This window comes from Martes martes (genome assembly GCF_963455335.1).
Source record: "Martes martes genome assembly, chromosome: 2".
NCBI classification, from domain to species: domain Eukaryota; kingdom Metazoa; phylum Chordata; class Mammalia; order Carnivora; family Mustelidae; genus Martes; species Martes martes.
The window spans coordinates 52,706,235-52,729,679 of record NC_137889.1 but is presented as its reverse complement, the minus strand read 5'-3'; the positions used below and the strand labels follow the sequence as shown (position 1 = coordinate 52,729,679).

Genomic DNA, 23,445 nt, shown 5'->3' with positions numbered 1-23,445 from the left:
TTTCTTAGTAAAGTAATAAGCAAGGCTATAGCCTGAGTGTTAATATAGAGAAAGTGAAACAATATGAAAAGAGAAGAGATGGTATAAAGTAGTGGTAAAAGAAAATGACAGAATGATTACCTAATGCCAGGCAACTCTAATGTCCCATTTGAGCTTAGTGATCATGAATTTAAAATGAGACCTGTCAACATGTTGTGATTTTTTTCTTTAGCCACTCTAGCTGCACTGACAGAGGTGCAGAGTAAGCAAAAGTTAGATTTAACAAGTATTGGGGTTTTGTCAAGTGAATATATTATTAATTGAGGGAAGGATATAGTGGTTGAGAGTATATGAAAAACACAAACATATAACGATGGTCCAAAGAAGTTACACAGGGAAATATGGGTATGGGAACATGATTGAGGTTAGGGGTTATAAAAAAAAGTGCTAGGATCAATGAATTCTAGATTTTAGTGGGGCCCAAGTCCCCAGGAAGCAGAGGACAACAGGCAGTGAGCTGGAAGTAGGAGTTAAATGGTTGAAATCGAGATTATAAAGGGTTTGCAGTTACCGAAAATGGCTATAATGAAAATGAAAATTATAATGACTAAAATAATAGTATGGTCATGAGAATGAGTAATTGAGGGAGAGTAGAGGTCATGGTCATTTGGAGAACAAACCTCAGGGAACTGAAAACAGAAACCAAGACATTAAAAGAAGATCGGTGGGAAGAAGTGAGGAAGGAAGCAAAATATCCAATACCATCCTTGCTGTCATTGCATACCTGTCATAATTAATGGCTCTTGAGTCTATCAGATGGAAAATAAACCCATGGCATTTAGTAAGAATCCTGGGATTTAGACCAAGGCCAATAGGCAGTAGAAGAAGGAAGTACTCTAAGATGACACAGAATCCTAAAACCTGGAAATGAGAAATCCTGGATAAACTTAGATGAGGGTGCGAGTCTGTGTGATTTAGTATGATTATTACATACTCTCAAGAGATCTGACCCATTGAAGACTTCAAGTTTCAATAGTAAGAAAAGCAAGATATGACTACTAGAAATGACAAAAGAACGAGGGAGCTAAGGCAGGTCTTTGGCTTAAGGCAAGAAGATACATTTTGTTTGGGAAGCATAACCCAGTCTATTAGTTTTTCTTTTTCTTTTCCTTTTGAATTGCCTTTGAATATATTTTGACTTATGAGGAAAGTTCCCTCTCTAGTTTGGTCCCTATAATTTACCCTTATCTTAGACCGCCAAGTCTCACAATTACACAGTGTCATATTATAGTACATGACTACAAAGATTTGAACGATGACTCCTGTCCAGTAAAGGAAGTGCTAACCTGGGGCACCTGGGTGGCTCAGTGGGTTAAAGCCTCTGCCTTCGGCTCAGGTCATGATCCCAGGGTCTTAGAATTGAGCCCTGCATCGGGTTTTCTGCTCAGCAGGGAGCCTGCTTCCTCCCCACCCCCTTCTCTGCCTGCCTCTCTGCCTACTTGTGATCTCTGCCTGTCACTTAAATAAATAAAATCTTTAAAAAAGAAAAAAAAAAGAGAGAAAGTACTAACCTACTGTGCATGGTTCAGAACTTACCTTGAAATTCTTTTTTTTTTTTTTTTTAAGATTTTATTTACTGGAGAGAGAGAGAGAGAGCGCACAAGCAGGGGGTGGGGCATGCAGAGGAAGAAGAAGAAGCAGGTCCCTGTATAGCAGGGAGCCTGATGTGGGCTCGATGAGGGGCTTGATCCCAGGACCCTGGGATCATAACCTGAGCCAGAAGCAGACACTTAACTGACTGAGCCACCCAGGTGTCCCTTACCTTTCAATTCTGTTCAGTTGTAAACACCATGCTTTAATGACCTCAAGCAAACTTAAAAAACATGTTCAGCTGAAGAGACCAGAGACAAATGAAGACAAACTGTGTAATGTCATTGTTATAAATCTCAGCGTAGATGACAGAAGTTGTAATAATGGTTATTCATGGGCAAGATGGTGTGTATTGACTGGAAAGTCATGAACAAAGTATCTGGGTTGATGGAATTGCTCTCTATATAGATTTGGGTGGTGGTCCCGTGAGTATATTTATATTTATATTTATATAATATATAAAATGTCACAAGGCTGTGCAAATAAGATTAGTGTAGTTTATTATATATAAAGTACTGAAAAAATTCATATAAAAAACTGTGAAATAGCACAGTAGGACAACTAGATTGCAAAAAGACCAAGTAAAATGCACCCCTTCCTCATCACTCACACATAAGACAAATAAGTACAAAGAAAAAAGGAGGAACCTGGGGGAAATAAGCTGAAAGCTGATTTTTGGGGTGAATATAACAACTCTCCAAGTACTTAAACAACAATAACACAACAACAACAAATTTGTCATGAGAAGGAGAGAATAAACCTATTGTTCTTTACAGCCTTTAGAGTATAAGTAAAATCTGTGGGTAAAAGCCAGAAATAAAAGATTCCAGTTCATTATAAGGAAGAATATCCAGAAAATATTAACTGTCCATGGATAAGGTAGTTTTACATTTGATCTCCAGAAAATTAATTACTTTTCAGAACAATTTGCTTTGTGAAAACTAACATAGGAAGACAACTTTTGAAAAATGGAAGTTGCAGTGGCTGAGGTGGGGTCTAGACATTTGTATGCTTTCCCACCCCCAAATGACTCCTTGGGGGACATCAAAGAGCCAAGATATACAACTGTTTACTATAATGTTACAGGAGGAATTCAAGCATCTGATTTGTGCTTAAACTAGATGGTTCTTTTTTTTTTTTAAACATTGTTTTTTGTTTGTTTTTTTTTTAAAGATTTTATTTATTTATTTGACAGAGATCACAAGTAGGCAGAGAGGCAGGCAGAGAGAGGGGGGAAGCAGGCTCCCTGCTGAGCAGAGAGACTGATGTGGGGCTCGCTCTCAGGACCCTGAGATCATGACCTGAGCCGAAGGCAGAGGCTTAACCCACTGAGCCACCCAGGTGCCCCACTAGATGGTTCTTAATATTTATTTTATCCCATATTTATTTGACTTTGACTTTGGCGACTTACGTTAAAGCATCTAGTGATCGCAATGTTCTTTTTTATATATGGGTACAGTATTAAAATATGCTATAGCCTTCTATTTCATAATGTTCACCTTGAGGAGAATGGACAAATTAAAATTATGCATATGATTATAGACCTACTAGTAGCAGAAAGAGATTATCACTTCCCTGAATAACCAAATACACAGCAAATTAGTAGAATGTAGATATGGAGAAAGATTGGCAGGATCACAGCCCAACCGTCCTAGATAAACAGTTGAGTGTGTAGTTGTTGAGCTCAAGGCTTTCTCACACAAACCAAAAGGAGACCTGTAATTTCACATGTGAAAGGATGAAAGGGTAATCCTCAAGTCTGGATGAAAGCTTTGGTGCAACTATAATTCACTTCTACAGACAGTTTTTCCAAAAGCTCATACTACTCTCATTTCTAGTTTCTTTTAAAGAATAATGAAAAAGGATATTCGCTAACTGTATCTTCAGATGCTTTTCTAGGTTAAAATAAAGCCACTATTTATATGACATATAAAATAATGAATATGATATATAACACAAAAATACTAAATAGGAATGATACATGTTTTGCAGTCTATGCTAGGTTCTTGGAAAAATCTTTCCCTCAAAGAGATTATGTGTTATTAGTGAACAGACTCATTAGCATTATGATAGAATGGGATAGACTCATAATGATCTCATTCAGTCTCACAGTTTAATTACCCTTTATTTTTTGATGGTCCCAATTTTCTATTATAATTCTCAATCTTGAGTGCCTCGCAGATCCTAACTCCAGAACTGCAAGTGCCAGAAAACTCTATCTGGATTTTTGACAGCATCTTCAAGACAGCATATCTTAATTAAGCTCATGCTCTTTCTTTCCCATCTGCTCTTCAGGGAATCTGTTTATCTGTTGCTTCTTTCTTAATTGATGAATCACACTCACAGATACCCAAGCCAGTCATCTAGTACTCTGTGGGCAACAGAGAACCACCAGAGTTTTGAACAGAAAATGAATTTGAGATTAGTGCAAAGATCTAATAGAGGAATCCAGGGGTTTGTAAGTTAGAGGTATAGAAGAGGTTGAGATCAATCAGCAATCGATTACAATAATTGACACAATTTTAGCAAATGTCAGGGAACAAGAGGAGTTACCTAATCCAGGAATTCAGGAATTAATTGTTATTATTTTTTTAAAAAAGGAACATTTATATTTAATGTAATATAATTTAATGATTAATGTAAAGTATTTACATTTATATATAAAGTATCTACATTTATAAATGATACTTCTACAGATGGACCTTGCATATAGAGCTGTGTTGTAACAAATACTTAATGCTGGAAAGGTGGACAGAACAACAGATAATTTGGAAGACAAAATATAAAAGTGAAAAACAAAAACCGGAGGTTCTGATGACACAGAAATGAGATCAGATATTACACTGAGAAGAGTGGAATTCAATATATTAAACCACTTGTTCAACTTTTTTCTTACTATGTGCTTGGCTCAGTTATTTCAGAAAGATCATGTTACCAACAACCTATTTTTTTTCCTTTGTGATAGCAACTATCATCACCTGATACTAAGATTGTTTTCTTTTCTTTGTGTTACTTTAGGTGTTTGCTGAAGCAAGAAGGCAAATTGTTCTCCATTTTATTGAACTAGGCAGGAGAAGAGAAGGAATGACATTTATTGCCCATTAAAAAGATGTCTCTACGTTCAGGAAATCCCTAGATTTCTTGCATCTATCATTTAGTCATGTATACACATATGACTATTCACACACTTTTTAAGGATTTTTATTTATTTATTTGAGACAGAGAGAGCACGAGGGATGGGGTGGGGCAAAGGGGGAGGGAGGAGCAGACTCCCAGCTGAGCAGGGAGCCACAAGTGTGGCTCAATCCCAGATCCCAGCACTCTGAGGTCATGACATGAGCCAGAGGCAGACACCTAACCAAATGAGCCACCCAGGCACCCCTATATTTATACACATATTTATATTAATATACATAGATAATATTTACATTTATACTTATATACTGATAAAATTTTCCTAATTAGAAGATTTAAGTAGCCATTTTGTGATATAATAAAGATAATCATTGGATACAATGTTATCAATAGCAGAAAATATTTGGATAAATAAGTTAATTTGATTAAGTGATCAGCATCCTTAATTCAAAATTCTAGAAAACTTTTCATTACATTACAGTCAATATTAGTGAAATTTCTGATTGAAATGCATAATAAATAAATAATGGCCCAATTCATCATTGTTACAACTAAACTATGTAACTCTATTCAAAGTGGATCTAGCAGCATGTGGGGAATATAGGAACATGAAGAGTGTGATTAAAAGGCACTCCTACTCATTTAATGGCAGGACTTAATCTTACTTTACCAATTTTGCAATCTAAATTTCAGATCACAAGCAAAAAAGATAAATGCAATAATATATGTTGTAAATAGCTACTTATATATATTTATATGTATAAATGTGTATGTATATGCACATATATGTGTGCATATATATGTGTGTGTATATATATACATATTTGTTTCTCATGGTACCAAAATGGCTCTGTGTGCTTCTTTGTAAAGCTATTTAATTAAATCTGTGTTGTGGTAGGAGCATAAGATTGTATTAGAGTAGTTTAACATTAATGAGGTGAATTTTAATAACTCAGCTCTAGTTTTAACACCCCTCCCTGTTTTATTTCACAAAAACAATTCTAATATCCTAAAGACACTAGTGTCAATATTGTCACAACTTAAAGATACTAATAAATGCTGACATTCACATATTGTAACATGTAAAAAGTATGAGCTGATTAATTTACTTGCTTGGGTTTTTGCTTATGATTATTTTTGGAATTCAGATTATAGCTGACATCATTTTCTTTTTTTTCTAAAACTTAGAAATGAAACTTTTATAATGACCTTAGGATTTGGATTCTTCATGAGGTCATTTTTGGCTAGGTCAGTTCCTGCAGGTCATTTCGCTTTAGTCTAGGAATCCGTCAATCCTGATCTCTCCATCTTTGCACCCCCCACCCTCTCATATCCCTATCCTGCTCTGCCTTCTTTGTCTTCAAGACCTGCAATAGATTTGTCAGCTCCATCAGACAAATTCCTTTCTCAGTGCCAAGTTCTAGGGACTCACTTCTGAAAAAGATAATTTTATCAGCTTCCTTTACTATTTTTTTCTCCCTTTCCATTAGCAGTCATTATTTTTTTCAAAAAAATCATATTCATATTAAGTGGCTAGAAAATCTATAAAATAAAATTTCACATTCATCAGTTTTTTCACTAATACCTTGCTTGTTAAAAAAAAATGTTTCAAGCAGTGAAGTGAATGGTACAGGTTTATGTGACAAGCAAATGTGTAATCTGCATCTCACTCATTTGTAGTATTCATGAACAAAATACTATTTATTCATACATTTAAAAAATACAGTGTTCTGGTCAAGTAGGTTTTATATTACTCCTAACTTTCCTAACTTACTGTAGATCATACTATTTTCCAACTTTACAGATCTATTAGAGGATTTCTTTTCATCCTGTCGCCTCCTCCTTCATCTTCTTTATCACTCTTCCTTCCCCCTCTCCTTGCCTTTCCCCTCCCCCCTCCTCCATCTTAATGATGCCAAGGTAAAAAGCTACACCTTAGCATTAGGCACAATATAAAATTCTAAGTTAAGCATAGCTGACTAGAGGAATTTGTGCAAATGATTCTGGTATAAAGACCACATGCAGTCACAGTAAAAGTCCGGAATATGTCCACAGAGTCAAACCACTGCATCTGAGACACAGTGTTCTGTTTCTACCGATTCTGTGACAAATGTACTTCAGTTTTCATTTAATAATGATAATGTATGTTGGTGGTGGGGGAGGGGAGAGTGTACTGAATTCTGAGTCTTTGGAACCTTTTCTCTATCTCCATTTCAGTTTTTCAAACTAAAATGAGAGTAGTTTCTGCAGAGGCTGTGTTACAAGAAACTATGTTATGAGGATAAAGGGAGGTAAAAATGATCCAAATGCATTTTGAAAAAAAGATGGAATGACATATAGATTTTCCAAGATCAATGGAACAAATAATCCTCTAAGAGATTTGGCTGCTTTTAGCCTCATTTTGGTGGAACATATATGCAGACTGATTGCAGTGCATGTGTGGGTAGATGCTATTTTGTTAGGGGATCTGTAATAAAGATAATAAATCCCATTATATTTTATTTGATTTCTACTTTAATTTCTCCCAACTAAAGGAGAACTTAGGCAAATAGTCATCAGTCCCCTCATGCTTTTTACTTTTTGCATCTTCATATACATTCATGTACATTAATTTCATGACTTAGTTAATTGATTTTCACCAAAAAAGATCCATCCACCTAATATACATATTTCTTAATTCTTATTTTTATCCATAAGCTATTCAGGAACATTATTATTACTAAATTGAAAAAAATAGAAAATAGTTTAAAATTGATATTTCAAAAGGTAATTATATTAATAAATTTCAACAATCTAGGCTAGCTGAAATCATCATCATAACATAAATGACGTATATTTAAGTAATTTACCATAAAGCATTTGTCTGAAGGGCTTTTTCAACTTCTTTAAGCCTTTACCAAATTATGGCAACAAATAGATATTGCAGGGTAAATAGGTTCTGTCTTTTACTTTTTTAAAAATTTTAATTCTAGTATAGTTAACATACTGTGTTATATTAGTTTCAGGTGTATAATACAGAGATTCAAAAATTCTGTATATTACTCTGTGCTCACCAAGATAAGTGTACTGTTAGTCCCCATCACCTATTTCATACGTCTCCTCACTAACCTCTCCTCTGGTAACCATCAGTTTGTTCTCTATAGTTAAGAGATTTTCCTGTTTGTCTCTTTTTTCTTTGTTCATTTTTTTTGTTTGTTTCTTCAATTCCACATATGAATGAAATCACTTGTTTTTCTCTGACACTTATTTTACTTAGCATTATATCTCTAGACTCATCCACGTTGTTGCAAATGGCAAGATTTCATTCTTTTTTATGGCTGAGGAATATTCCTTTGTGTGTGTGTGTGTGTGTGTGTGTGTGTATACACACACCATTTATATATGTATGTATACATAATATACATTTGTATTATTTTTATATACATATATATGTACACGCATACCATTTCTTCTTTATCTATTCATCCATCTGTGGACACTTGGGCTGCTTCCATAATTTAGCTATTGTAAATAATGCAGCAATAAACATAAGGGTGCATGTATCTTTTTGAATTAGTGTTTTCATATTATTTGGGTAAATACCCAGTAGTGGAATTACTGGATCATGTGGTAGTTCTAGTCCTCATTTTTGGAGGAATCTTCATAGTGTTTTCCACAGTGGCTGTACCCAGTTTCCATACTCACCAACAGTACATTTGGGTTCCTTTTTCTCTACATCCTCACCAACATTTGTTGTTTCTTTCTTTCTCCTTTCTTGATGAAAACATTCACTTTCCTCTTTTCAAAAGGACACGGATTTATTGGTAGGTAGCAAAATATATTTTTCTCACAAAACGTGCATATTTCCTTTTCTCAAGGGGATTTATCTGTTAAAGTAACACCCTTTTCTTTAACTTTAAATATAGACATGATGTGTTAATATCAAGTAAAATGAACAGTACTATCTTAGTATAACTGGGAAGATAGAGAAGTCTGAACATGGCTTCAACAATAAATGTAACAGTGTACTGTTCCAATTCATTCTGGGACTTTAACTTAAGCGAATATCTCTTTTAAAATAGGCTCATAATCCCTATGCTTTATAAAGCACATGAAAACTTCATAAATTATGCTTTAGGTTCCATGATTTTATTTATTATTTTTGAGTATCACCAATATGTTTGGTACAAAAGTATCTCTCTTCCTCCCTCCCTTCTTCCTTCTTTCCTTTTTCTTTCTTCCTCCCTCCCTCCTTCCTTTTGCTTTGTCTTTAAAACTTTGTATTTTATAAAGTCAAAATAAAATTAGTTGAAGATGATTTATCTCATACTATGGGATGAGAATGATACATAAGCTATAATTCAGATAATTTATACATAATTACATATGATAGGTTATATAGAAAATATAATATTTTGATATATACTTTATTTAGACAATGGGATATGAAGTAATATATTTAGATATAAAAATTCTAAGTCATTCTTACCTAGAAACTGGCTAAGGAATATTTTTTTTAAAGATTTTATTTATTTACTTGAGAGAGAGAGAGCATGAGCAGGGGCAGTGGCAGAGGGAGAAGCAGACCCCCGCTGAGCAGGGAGCCCAATGCGGGACTTGATCCGGGAACTCCAGGAGCATGACCTCAGCTGAAGGCCGTCGCTCAACCAACTGAGCCACCCAGGCGCCCAATAAGGAATATTTTTATGCTGGTCTAATTTTTCTCTTCCTTTGTCTTAGGGGACAAATAACAAAGATCCAAATAATGGAAACAACTTTCCAATGCAAAAGAGAGAAAAGCAGGGGGCACCCGGACCCAGAGGAGAAATATCAGAACTTAGGGGTTCTGATATTTCTCCTCTGGGTCCGGGTGCCCCCTGCTTTTCTCTCTTTTGCATTGGAAAGTTGTTTCCATTATTTGGATCTTTGTTATTTGTAGAAAAAAATTCAGTCTTTGTTCAGCAATTAGATCAATGTTCAACAGAAGGTGAGATTCTACCCTGGCTTTGTTGTTAAAGAATCTATGCTTTCCTTCTGTACCTTGTAAATGGCAGTCAGCTTGTCATGAATATACTTTTTTTTTTTTTTTTTAATTTGCATGGATCTGAAGTTTTGTTCAGTGTCTCTCTTGCTAGGTGCCTTTGTGTTTTCTGCTTCTATATTTTTCATGTTTCACTTTCCCTCTACATCATGATAAAAGGATAAGGTTTTTAAATTCAATGAATTTAATGAATTCAATTCATTTTTTCTCCTAGCAATCAATACTATTTAGAGACTGGATCCAAGCTGAAAGCCAGTTTCTTATGTGGCTACCACTATAGTCCTGGTGTGATACTGTTGAACATTCTTAGCCCAAGCAGCACAGACGGTAACTGTTTTAGCATTTTAACACAGTCTACTATGAGCTAACTATGAGCTACTGTTTCACCATTGTTGTTTCATAAAATATTTTAACAACTATGGTATTATTACTCTCATTTAATAGTGAAAGGAAGTATATCTTAGAGAGGCTTTGTCATATATCTGATAAAGTTACAAAACCACCCTATAAAAGATACTGATATAGAGATAAATAAAAAGATTTCTTGGCCCTCTTTTTTTCTTCTTCCAGCTGGATATTGATATCAGGGTTACCTGGGGGGTCTGAAGAGAGTCTGCACCAGCTTGGCCCATCAATGACCATATGGAACAGCCTCCTACCTCCATATCCTGCACCCCAGTGATCTAGAACTGTCTTGGTTATTACGTGAGTGAGAAATAAACACCTACTATATGAGTCATTTTTATTATTTGAGCTTATTAAATATAATAGCTAGCTCTCCCTGACTTGCTCTAATGATTACAGTTTGTTTTTTTTTTTTAAGATTTTATTTATTTATTTATTTGAGAGAGAGAACGGACGAATGAGATACTATGAACGGGGGTGGGGGGGAAGGAAGAGGGAAAAGCAGACTCCTGACTGACCAGGGAGCCTGATGCTGGACTCAAATCCCAAAACCCTGGGATCATGACATGAGACAAAGGCAGACACTTAAACAACTGAGCCACCCAGGGCCCATGATTATAGTTTTAAGAGAAAAATAAATTCACCTATATTAACCCACCACAATTTGGCCATTTGCAGAATATTATGTCAATGAAAAGTTGAAATGCAGGAAATGTAGAACCATCAACTAGCACCCATTCTATATTATCAGAAATTGGTGTTATGAAAGAAAATCTGATAATACATGAAATACTCAATTGCACAAGTCAAAATCAATAAACAGTTGAATAACAGTTGAAAAGCATTAGTGTTACAATTAGAAATCCAAAGCACTCACTCTAAGAAGTCTCGTAAAGACACTTGCTCCCACTGCTCAGTTTAATTTTCCTTTCCTTTTTATAATTATAAGAGATAGTGAATGACCTTAAGTCTAACTGTCCATTGCTGTACCTAATTTATTAATTTAACAAATGTTGATTGATTGGTTACTATGTGCTCTGCACTGTTTTAAGCACTTACTATACATGTGTGAATAAAACAGATTAAGATATCTACCCTTACAGAGTTTATATTTTAGGAGAGGTGATAGGGAGAAAAAGCACAATGAACAAGTAAATATATGGCATATAAGACAGTGATAAATGTTACTAAAAAAAAGTAGAGGATTATGGTGTCCTTCAGGATTCAAATTTAAACAGATGGTTAAAATAGGTTTTTGAGGAGGTATAGACATTCTTTTTTTTTTTAAGATTTTATTTATTTATTTGCCAGAGAGCAAGCAAGCAAGGGAGCAGCAGGCAGAGGGAGAAGCAGGTTCCCTGCTGAGCAAGAAGCCCAACGTGGGACTCAGTTCCAAGGCCCTGGGTTCATGACCTGAGCCGAAAGCAGATGCTTAAGTGACTGAGCCACCCAGATATCCTGTAGACATTCATTATTAAGGTACATGTGAGAAAATCACGCTAGGTAGACAGAAGAGTCAGTTTTACAAATCAAGAATACACTTGAGAGGTTGAAGGAACAGAAAAGGGCCAGTGAAGCTGAGAAGGCAGGAGTAGTAGGGAGAATTATGAGATCAGGGAGTGAATGAAAAGGGGGACAAATTATAAGAGAATTATAAGACATCAGGGGGTGAATAAGAGGAGGTGAATGAGCAGAGGGGACAAATCCTATAAGGCCTTGTAGACCACCATGAGCACTTTGGTTTCATTCTGTGAGAAAAGAGGAATAATTATAGGGTTTTTAGTGGAGAAAAGATAAGATGTAACTTGTATTCTAGAGGACTACTTCAACTACTAGAATGAATTGGAGGAAAGAGTGGAGGCTCAGAGATAAAATGCTATGGCATATTTCAGGTGAGCTATTGATAGAACTCATACTGTAGTGGAAAAGGTAGAGAAATGGTAGGTTTATGATGATAATAAGATGATAACAGAGCTGATAAGTAAGTCATTGGACTGAGGAGTATGGACTGTGGGAGAAGATCTGAGCTCAAAATAAATATTTGGAGTCTCTGTCATCTAGATAGCATTTAAAGCCAACAGAGTGGATTATATCCCCCAGGGAGTAAGTACAGATAAGCGTCAGAGCTCCAAGAACAAAGTCTTGGACACTAACAATCAGAAGCTAGTGAAAAGAGGAGGAACCAAAAAAGGAGACTAGAAGGAAAAAAAAAATCAGGAGCATGTGGCATTTTTGTAACCAGAGGAAGAAAATGTATTAATCAAACGATGTTGATACATCAACAAAATTGCAGACTGAGAATTATCATAGGATTTAGCAAAACAAGGTGGTTGATACCTTTGGCTAGAGCAGAACAAGTGCAGTGGGAGTGAAGAGGGGAAGGAGAGAAAACTGAGACAAAATACAGACAACTTTTTTTTTTTTTAAAGATTGTATTTATTTATTTATTTGAGAGAGAGAGATAGCACAAGCAGGGGAGCGGCAGGTAGAGGGAGAAGCAGGTCCCTGCTGAGCAAGGAGCCAAACATGGGACTTGATCCCAGGACCCTGGGATCATGACCTGAGCCAAAGGCAGATGCTTAACTGACTGAGGCACCCAGGTGCTCCTATAGCCAAGTTTTTGACAAAATTTCTACAAAAGGTAGCAAAGAATGAAGCGATAGCTGGTAAGGAAATAAGTCATCACCCTATTTGTTTATTATTATTGCAGGGGAAGGGCTATTTTAGAAGTGCTAGAGAATTGTGGGGCTCTTAGGTGGGTCAGTTTGTTAAGCATCTGAGTTGATTTCAGCTCAGGCCATGATCTCAGGATGGTGGGGTCCATGCTCAGTGGGGAGTATGCTTGGGATTCTCTCTCTCCCTCTCTCTCTGTCCCTCCCCAAACCCTGTGATTGCTCTTTCTCATTCTCTCTAATAATAAATTTTTAAAAAATTTAAAAAATGCTAAAAAATTGCAGTGTTCACACAAATGCATAAGGTGCAAACAAAATAATTCACAATATTAAATACTTAATAACATTTATATGTTCTCAGTTCTGACTAATGAATGGACAGCAATGAAGGGATGCATTCAGTCATCTAATTGTTTTTTAAAGATTTTATTTATTTATTTGAGAAACAGCGAGTGAGAGAGAGCACAAGTGGAGGGAAGGGTCAGAGGAAGAAGCAGACTCCCCACTGAGCAGGAGCCAGCCTCAGGAGCCAGACCTGAGCCAAAGGCAGAGGCTTAACCAACTGAGCCACCAACAAGCCTTCAGTTATCTAATTTTTTGAGTCAGATTTAAAACACACTTTTTCACAGCTAAAGGACTTAAAAACAGTTTCTCCACTCTATAATCTCTGTCTTTGAAATAACAAAGAATGAATTTATCAACATGACAATTATTTTATCCATGTCTAGGGATGAAAATTCAGGAACCACAGGAGACAATAATGGCTCTCTCCTGTTATTCAGAGATTAAATGTTAATTTAATTAGTTAATTAGTTAATTAGTTAATTAGTTCCTCATTGTTATTTCAACAGAATTTTATTGCTAATCTCTCAAGGAAGACAATCCAAAACATCCCCCTAAATTTTTAAAGGTACATTCCTTATAAAGAGATATCTAAAAATCTTATGGTTATATATAACATACATAATTTTCAAAATTTAAAAAAAATTTGAGACCTTAAATATTTAAGTTTACTTATATAATTATATCTATAAATTTATAGATTTACTTTTAATTATTTTCTTATTTTTCTATACCTTAGTTTTCTCTCTTAGCTATTAAAACTTTTATATGATATTTCTAAAGTATAATTTTATTTTATTTAAAGATTTTATTTATTTATTTGACAGAGAGAGAGACGGCAAGAGAAGGAACACAAGTAGGGGCAGTGGGAGAGGGAGAAGCAGGCTTTCTGCGGAGCAAGAAGCCCAGTGGGGGCTCGATCCCAGGACCTTGTGGTCATGACCTGAGCCAAAGGCAGAAGCTTAACGACTGAGCCACCCAGGCACCCCTAAAATATAATTTAATCTGTGTGATTATCCAGCATAGTCTAGCACACAGAACCATATGAAACTAACATTCATAATTACCAATTATTGCACATCTGTGTGCCAGGAACTATTCCAATTTATATTAATCATCTATTTAATTTCCTTTAATCTTCATAAAAACTTCTGTGCTAAGAACTCTGATTATTTCCATTTTAAAAATGAAGAAACAAATTTAGAAGAAATAAATAACTCACTTACTGCTGTACAGTGCCAGAGCCATCCTGTGAACAACATGTCTAGAGATACCCTGACATTTTGAAAACCAACAAAACTTTATTATGACATTGCCTGGACTCATACACACTAAATAATAATTGCATTTTAATCACAAATAACTACATACAAAATATTTTATTATATAATTGTTCTATATTATATAATTGTATTGGCTTTATTTCACACTAATATCAGTTATTTCTTCCCACGTAAAAATATTTCACAAACTTTAGTTGCAACGTTCACTATTTTCCCCTTCTAATCTGATCCATTTTGGATCTAGTATACATGAGACATTCAAATTCACTATCATATGGAGGCTCATTGAAAATGCCATGAGAAAGAATGTACAGCTAGTTCAATCTCTTCCAAATTTGCTTTGTGACTTATTACTGCCTGTGTATGTGGTTACAATTATACTAAATCACTTAAAAAGCACATTATCCTTTAACTTCAGGCTGTGCACACTACCATGTGGTGCTTGTGTAGAATATACTATACTGTGAAGTGACTACCAGTAAAGACTGGGAGTTATTGCTTTCAACACATTTTTTCTTTTTTTATGGAGTTCACAAGATGTGCTATGGACCATTCATTATCACTTCTGACCCAAAGTAGGAGGTCAGCATAGGCTTAAATGATCCTCCTATCACAACGTTCATGCTATTTCTTTTCAGAAAAATATCTCACTCATCACAAAGAGCCAGACAGTGAAAACTCAACACAGGGAGAAAATTACATGAGTTCCATCCTATTATCTAGTAAAACAGACAGCTCACTTCTGAACAGATAATCATAGACAAGTAGAGACTTTCATAAATAAGCATATAATGGTACAATTTCTAAAGTTTATGTTTTAATCAAGACATATTAAAATCCACATCTCTCTGTCATTCAAAATTTAAACTTCTTAAGAGCACTGCCCCTGTCTTGGTCTCACAAATGTCTAAAGTCAAGTAAAATCACACCATAAATACTTTCTTAAAGAAATACTCTTGAATTTTTCTACAGTTAGTGATGACATAAACAACAACAACAAAAAATCCAGAGGCAACATGAACATGCCATAGAAAAATAAACAAATCAACCTTAATCCAACAAACACACACCTCAGTTTGAGGTCATAGTTGGTCTGGACAAAGATTTGTCCCTTAGCCACACCGCTAAGGCTTGAAGTATGAGAAGGAACTAGATAGACACAAAACTTCTTTTATGTCCTTTGTACTGTGCATCATAATCATCTCTATAAAAATGTATACAGTTCTCAATTCTGGATGTAATTTTAGTTATACTATGAACTCTTTTTTGTTGACTTCATAAAGCCTCAATTTAAGAGTCACTTCAGAAATTTATTACCATAGCAGCTTAAATGTATGGAACCATCACATTATTATAAAAAGTAAGCAACGCAAACCGCAAATGAAACAAAATTTATTAAATGTTGCAAAGATATTACAAAATATGTGATGTCTTTAAAATAAAAAAATCTTGGGACACTTGGGTGGCTCAGTCTGTTAAGCATCTGACTCTTGATTTCAGCTCAGGCCACGATCTCAGGGTTGAGAGATTGAGCCCCACATGGGACTCTGAACTGCGCATGGAGCCTGCATGAGATTCTCTTTTCCCTTCACCTTCTGTCCCTCCCCCCTTTTACCCGCTCCCCCACCACTCATGCATGGGTGTGCTAGCTTTCTCTCTCTAAAAATAAATAAAGAGATAATCGTAAGTATTTAATAACTCATTATTAAAATTATTAAAATAAACATTTAATTATTTCCTGTGTGGGAGGCACTGCATATATTGCCTCACATGCATGATCACATTTATCCCTATAGCAAACCTATGAGCTAAGTATTAATATCACCCAATTAGGCAACTGGAAGAGCTGGGGCTAGGATTGAAGCCCAGGTCTGCCTAGTTTCAAAGCCTAGTCTTTAATCAACAGGATATCAGATAAAAGCCACTCCAGAATGCAGTGGCTTTCAATAGCAAGCGTTTAAGTCTCTTCATCATAGGTCTGTAGATTGACTACAGTTTGGATGATCTAGATGGATTTGGTTATTCACACTACTTTGGGCTGTGGGTTGGCGGAGCTTGGTTCCAAGCTGTAGGATGGGTTCACGTCTGCTCTATGTGTGAGTGTTTTAAGTCCAGACCAAAGGGACTGGGGTTACCTGGGTGGCATATAGTTCTCATAGCTATAAGCAGGGTGCAGAAGCCAAGCCAAATGATGCAAGGAAAATTAAATTCTCTGCTGTGGTACGGCTGCTAATCAGCCAAAGCAAGTCTCATGACTAAGCCCAGCACCAATATGGGAGAAAAGTGTACTTTTTTTTTTTTTTTTTTTTTTAAAGATTTTATTTTTTATTTATTTGAAAGAAATAGAAAGCACACAAGCACGGGGAGTGGCAGGCAGAGAGAGGGAGAAGGAGAAGCAGACTTCCCAGTGACTAGGGAGTCCGATGTGGGGCTCGATCCCAGGACCCTGGGATTGTGACCTGAGCTGAAGGCAGACGCTTAATGCCTGAGCCACCCAGGCGCCCCGAAAAGTGTACTTTTTGACAGAGAGCTAAGTAGTGAATATTCACTAAAGTAAATATTGATGACCAAGAATATAAACATAGAAAAAACTTAAGATAAACATTTAAAAAACTGGCAACTTTAATAACACTTGAAAAAAAATGTATAGTTTAAGTATTTTTCATTCTTAAATATTAATAAAACAACAAATAAACGAAATACAGCATTTGTTCCAATTTGGCGTGGTGGAAATTTTGTTACGGGGTCCTAGCTACTCTTGTCTGTTTGCCTTTAGTTGTTAAAGAGATTAAGACAATTGTAAACTACACAACTAATAGGTGGAGAGGGATTAACCATGCTCTGTCAAGTGAAACCACAAACTGTATCTGCAAGTTAGAGGTATCATAAGGCGATATCAAGAAATAAAACAAGCTGTAAAAAATTGAGTAATTTCTCACTCATTCCCAGAAATCTCTTTAAATTGACATCCTGATTCATCTCTTTTGAAGTAATAAAGTTATATGGATGTACTTTTCTGTCATATTGGAATAACATCTGCTTATAGAAATAAATTGAATGTATGGAACTGGAAAATCAATGTATTTTTTTTAAAGATTTTATTTATTTATCTGACAGAGAGATCACAAGTAGGCAGAGAGGCAGGCAGAGAGAGAGGGGGAAGCAGGCTCCCTGCTGAGCAGAAAGCCCGATGTGGGGCTTGATCCCAGGGTCCTGGGATCATGACCTGAGCCAAAGGCAGAGGCTTAACCCACTGAGCCACCCTGGCACCCCAAATCAATGCAATGTTAACAGCACAGAGACAGCATATATCTAGAGACACACTCTAGGCGGTCAAAGCAGTTCCAGGTCTTGGAATGTGGAGGGGAGGGTGGGGGAGGGGGTAGTATGGGAAATACATAAAACCAATCCTATTTTGAAAGTTTAGGTAATCCTTGAAGATCTGCATGAACAATATGTCTACGATCTAAGGATACTGTTTGAATGACAGCGATCGGGAATGAAACAAAGACTACAGACCACAGAGGAAGAATCATCTATCCCAAGAAGTATAATAAATGAGAATCAAGAAAATTTCTTTATATTTAGGGGAAAAAAAGAATTTTAATCAGGCATCTAGCAACAAACTAAAATCTTATATTTGATCTGTGTGCATATTTTTCCTTGGAGAATGAGGGCCCTAAGTGGCTTTCATTAGATAGTTGAGTGGATTTTTGAAATAAACAAGAGAATTACTACTTAAGGAAAAAATAACTTTTATTTAGAAAGGGATTGGTTCACAAAAATGTAACAGAAGGAGAATCAGACACAATTAGAAATGGCCAAGTTTTTAAACACTATTTCCTAGGTTTATCACTTTGTTTTATACTTCACACAGAAAGCCAGCTATGATAAAAGTTAGATTTACAAAATGTTTTCCTATTGATTGCCTAGGGCTATTTTTATTCATAAAATTACAATTGGTGGCTGCAAACAATCATAAGCTTATAAACCAGGGACTGAGATCTTTAAGGGGGAATATAAAACAGAAGCTTGTGAATTTTCAGGAAACAATTATCCTGTTTTCACAGAAGTCTTTAATTTCAGTGAAATAAGACAATGATAAAAAGAAAGTAAATGAGAAAAGAGACTCGTTTTTAAATTAAATGTTTCATGTCTCATGTGGCATCAGCTGCTCTTTAGACCACATTTACATTACTATAATGATCTCTACTTTTAAAGGTTTATTACCTTAATCAAAATATTCATCAGAGGGAAAAATGCTCATTCAAAGTTAAATCTCATATGCATTTTTTACTTATTTAGGTCCAACATGAATTAAAATTCCCTTCATTCAGACCAATAAATGTTATCAGTATAAAGAAATTTGAATTGTTCTTAGCACATATAAAATGTCCTTGATTTTAGTTATTATTATGAATGCATTTTTTTAATTTACAAATATGTATTCTTAAATATATGAGGAGTGAAAAATTAAGAATGATAATGATCATGGTGTTATTTTATCTCTCCTGAAGCACACATTTAATTAAAAGAAAATCTTGTTAAACTATTTTTATACTGTTTATATGACAAAGAGACACACAAATGTCTAGATGTAAGTCAGACTTCTTTGAAAAGTTAGACTTCATTTGAATTGGTTTGAAGATTTATTCTTTGACAATTCAGAACTCCAATTGCCTTTTTCTGGTTTTAAGTACATTGAAGCCAGAGTTGTTAGGGGGATCTACTCTATTTAAGGTCATTTCTTACCTTATTCTTAATGCTGTGTTATCTGAGATTCTAATATAAACATCTAAGCATCTCTTAAAATGAAACTTCTTTGAGTTTTTAGGAAATCATATTCCTAATATATTTACAGAGTGTCATGTCATATAAGCTGATTTAGGATTTAGGAGAGTGTGGCAAAGACACAAGGATTCACAAAATATTCTATGAGGGCCCCTTTCTTTAACAGAGCACCTTTGATTCAGTTTGGGCAATTAATTAATTAATTAATTCGGTTGGACAATAAGCCAAGAATATTTAACCCAGAAACCATATAGCCTCACGAAATGGTAAGGTTTTCAGCAGGCTGGATCTCTGAGGATTATTTGTGGTAGAATCCCTTCCCGGGCTGTGTTGGCCATGTAACAGCAAGAGCAATAAATTTCTCCTATGATATGCTACTGAGAATTAGGGACTCATTGTCTAACTAGTACTGAAAGCAGATATAGAAATAGAAGTAATAAACTAATAAAATCTCTCAACAATATTGCATTGCCTTAGCAACGGGGCCACCACTGGCCGTGAATAAATTGCTTTGGGATTCTGAAAAGTTGGTAAGCTCTGTGATCCAATGGCAAAATATCTGGTCCAAGTCGTCTGTAATAACTTTAAGGTAGAATGTTCATTTCCTGGGGAAGAGGCTGGAAACACAACCTTCGTAGGATGTAAAAGCTGTTACCAATAACACATTTCAAGGTATTATAAGAAAGAACTGGATCATCAACAAGCCTAAATGAAAGGAAATAGATCAGAAATTTGGGACCCTGCAAAGCTGGAAAAGGGATAAGTTTTATGACAATAAATGAAGGAAACATCACTTAAAATGAGCCAGGAAGCCTGGACGCGGAGCTCTGATGTACACACCACTCTTGCAGTCTGCATAACCAGCAGGAAGAATGAAGATAAGAATTATTTTGATAAGCAAGGACACTTTTCACATAGGAATTTCATCTTCTGCTTTTAAGAAGGAAGAATCCTCCCTGTCCTGCTGCAAAGCATTAAGCACCTACTTGCCCCCCGGTGAGAAAACACAACAATCTCAAACTCCTGTTCTCCAATGAATGTGTGTTTAAAACAACCATCTTCAATTTTCTCCTAAAACCTAATAAAAGACCTTCCCATTGCGTCTTTAGACTTATCTATGGTTTACTAGTTTGCCTGTCCTGACTATCAAGTCTCCTGCCACTCCCAAATAAACTCATTTTGCTAGGAAAGTAAGTAGCTGTTTTATTTTTAAGGTTGGCAGTTTTAAAATTCTGTAATGGACAAAGGCCCAATAATACTTGAAACTGATTAAAATATTTTAAGCTAAAAGTCAGTGTTAAGGCTGTGGCACACAATTAAAAAAACTCCAAAACTCTCCATTGATTAAAGTGCCTCTGGGTAAAATCAAATTATGACTTCTTACCTAAATCTGAGAGCTTCAGTAAGTGAGAGAGAAAGATTTGAAAGAACGAAGAAATAAATATTTGAGAACTTCTAGGAAAGCACTTTGGATGTGGTTACTGGCAATTGGACACGTCTAAAATCAAACGAGTCGGCAGTCTACTGAGTTTCTGAGAAATTTGTTTTGCAAAGAAAGCACAAGCAGGTCAAAAGAGACTGTGACTATCTTTAACCTCCTGCGACCCAGCTCAGGGCTGAGAATTCCAACACCAATTTTCTATGTGACCGAGTGGTATACTAAAATACGAAGACTCACTGGCAGTGGAGGCAGGGCCCCTGAAGAATGGGCATAGGACTTCATCTCAAGCAGTAAAATCAGGGATTGATCCCAACTTTCTTACCAGTCCAGGGTAGGGGTTTTCTGCAATGTCTAGTCAGTAGAATTTCAGTGTTTCTATAGATCAGTAACTAACATAAAAGACATCATCCCCCTTCCTAGCTGAGTATCGTACTTAATCAGTTTTCTGCCTCGTTTCCACCATTGCATATCGTGTGTCTGTGTGTGTGAGACTGGATATTTCAGGGGGGAGGGATAAAAGACAAATGTCTTTTTAAAAATGCCTAGTACTGTACAGTAAGAGGAGTAATACCTAAACTCAATAGAGGGACTACAGTGTGCTTCTCAAAGATCTTGAAGTTTGAGCTAGGTGTGGTGCCTTGGTACTTCTTTGGCTTATCTTATTTGGGAAGGTAGTAGGAGCTTTCCGTGCATGGGAGAATAGGAGTAAATGGGTATTTAATATATAAAAGAGTAGACTTTGGCATAAATAGAAAAGTTTATCAAATTTCCTTTGGGTTTTCCTACAGTCTCTCCCTTACCTTGAGGGTAGGTGGGGCCAATGTCTTGTCAGTATAAAACATTTTAGAGACTTTAGAGACAGTATAAAACAGTCCAATGTAAAAGAAAATATATTCTCTGATTTATTCTCCTGAATTATTACTTTATTATTCATAGACAATCTGTTGTGTTTTGGAATATGAATGTCAAGGGGGAAAGTGTGTTTCTTATTCCGTGCTTGCTTTCTGCAATTATGCTAGTCACTCTTTAATGTCAGGCAAAGAAGATGGATTTCCAGGTAAGTGTGCCTAAATTGGATATGACACCTGCATGGGAATTAAGGAAGTCAGGCACTGTTTTTTTTTTTTTTGTTTTTTTTTTTTGTTAAGATTTTTTTTTTTAATTTATTTATTAGTCAGAGAGAGAGAGAGAGAGAGAGCGAGCACAGGCAGACAGAGTGGCAGGCAGAGGCAGAGGGCAAAAGCAGGCTCCCTGCGGAGCAAGGAGCCCGATGTGGGACTCGATTCCAGGTCGCTGGGATCATGACCTGAGCCGAAGGCAACTGCTTAACCAACTGAGTCACCCAGGCGTCCCTAGGCACTGTTTTCTTATTTTTAGTTATGGGATTGAATTTTCTGTAGTTTCTTAGCTTTTATAAAGCTATCTCATTTTTCAAAGAGTTTACTGTGCTGCGTCCATTTGGATAAACCTGCAGATCAATCTTGTGTGTGAAATACAACAGAAAAGCCAAACCAAATTATCTTTCACTCTATATCAAAAGAATCTCTAGTAAATATTTACATCCCAGGTCGAAGTTTTTATTGTATGGAATATAATATTAGGTCTAGAGGTATAAATCATTTTTAATTATATCAAATATATGTACATGCATGCATATAAATTAGAAATATATACGATGGGGAAATTTTACAATTTGGCACATTTTAGATTATGATAATTCTGTATGCAAAGTAGGGAAGATAGCATCATCTCCATGTTTTTAAAAGAGAAAGTTGAGGTCCAGAGATTTTTAAGTGATTTTCTAAAATTAAAAAGCTAGTAAATGACAAAGCCATCGTTAAATCTGTATATTATGACTACTAGTTTAGGTGTTTCTGTTTTATTACTATATGTTACAGCGTGGTCAGGGAAGAAAGATATTTAGATAAATTTTGAGAAAAAATTGGAATCAGAAATAACAAATGCTTAAAATACTCTATAAATTAACTAATATATTTTGGAAAATACAGAACTTTCCTGTGATTTAGTGTCTAAACAAACAAGTTCATAAAGTTTCTTCACAGCTCTGGAAATTTATGGAGATAAAGTCTCTATCTTTGGTGCAAGAGATGGAAAAAAAAAAAAAGACCTACCTTTTATATTCTTAGATATTCAAGGAAAGCTCAGGATATAAAGATAAATGGAAAGGAGATCTTTAAAAAAGCACCAATGAATTTTTTCTGATGCATCAAACAAACCAACAGCCAGTTAATGCATGTAATTTATTGAGCACTTTGGAAACACAGAGCAATTTTCCTTTTCAAGTAATCTATATAATCTCTATAAGGGACAGAAACGTTATTCTAGTTCCACAGATAGCAAGAAAAACGAATGCAAAGAAGATAAACTACTCCATTTAATGTCAGGTGGAGTTACTAGCACATTCATTTTTGGATGGACTCGAAGCCCTAATTCCTGTCCCTAATCTCAGTTCAAGCTGCCCCGTAGAAGTACAGTTGACTCTGAAGCAGCTCCGTCTGCATCTCTCCTCATTTTTTCTGAAAACCTACAGGGACATTTTTGTTATCATGGCATATGCTTATGAATAATTGCTTTCAAGAATTACACATTGCTAGACCCAATTTTTATGTTAAGTTACAACTGCCTCCAGGGAAATGTTATACTATTTGTTGCCAGGGTGTGAATGCAATTCAAAATCAAGATGCTATAGTCAAAGGTACAACCACA

General features: G+C 35.6%; 1 protein-coding gene across 1 annotated transcript in view; it reads right to left on the bottom strand.

Annotated features, from left to right (window-relative positions):
• The window catches only part of GALNTL6 (polypeptide N-acetylgalactosaminyltransferase like 6), a gene marked incomplete at both ends in the record, with an annotated part of 1,173,146 nt that overhangs the window by 558,157 nt on the left and 591,544 nt on the right, over positions 1–23,445 (bottom strand). The window lies entirely within an intron of this gene.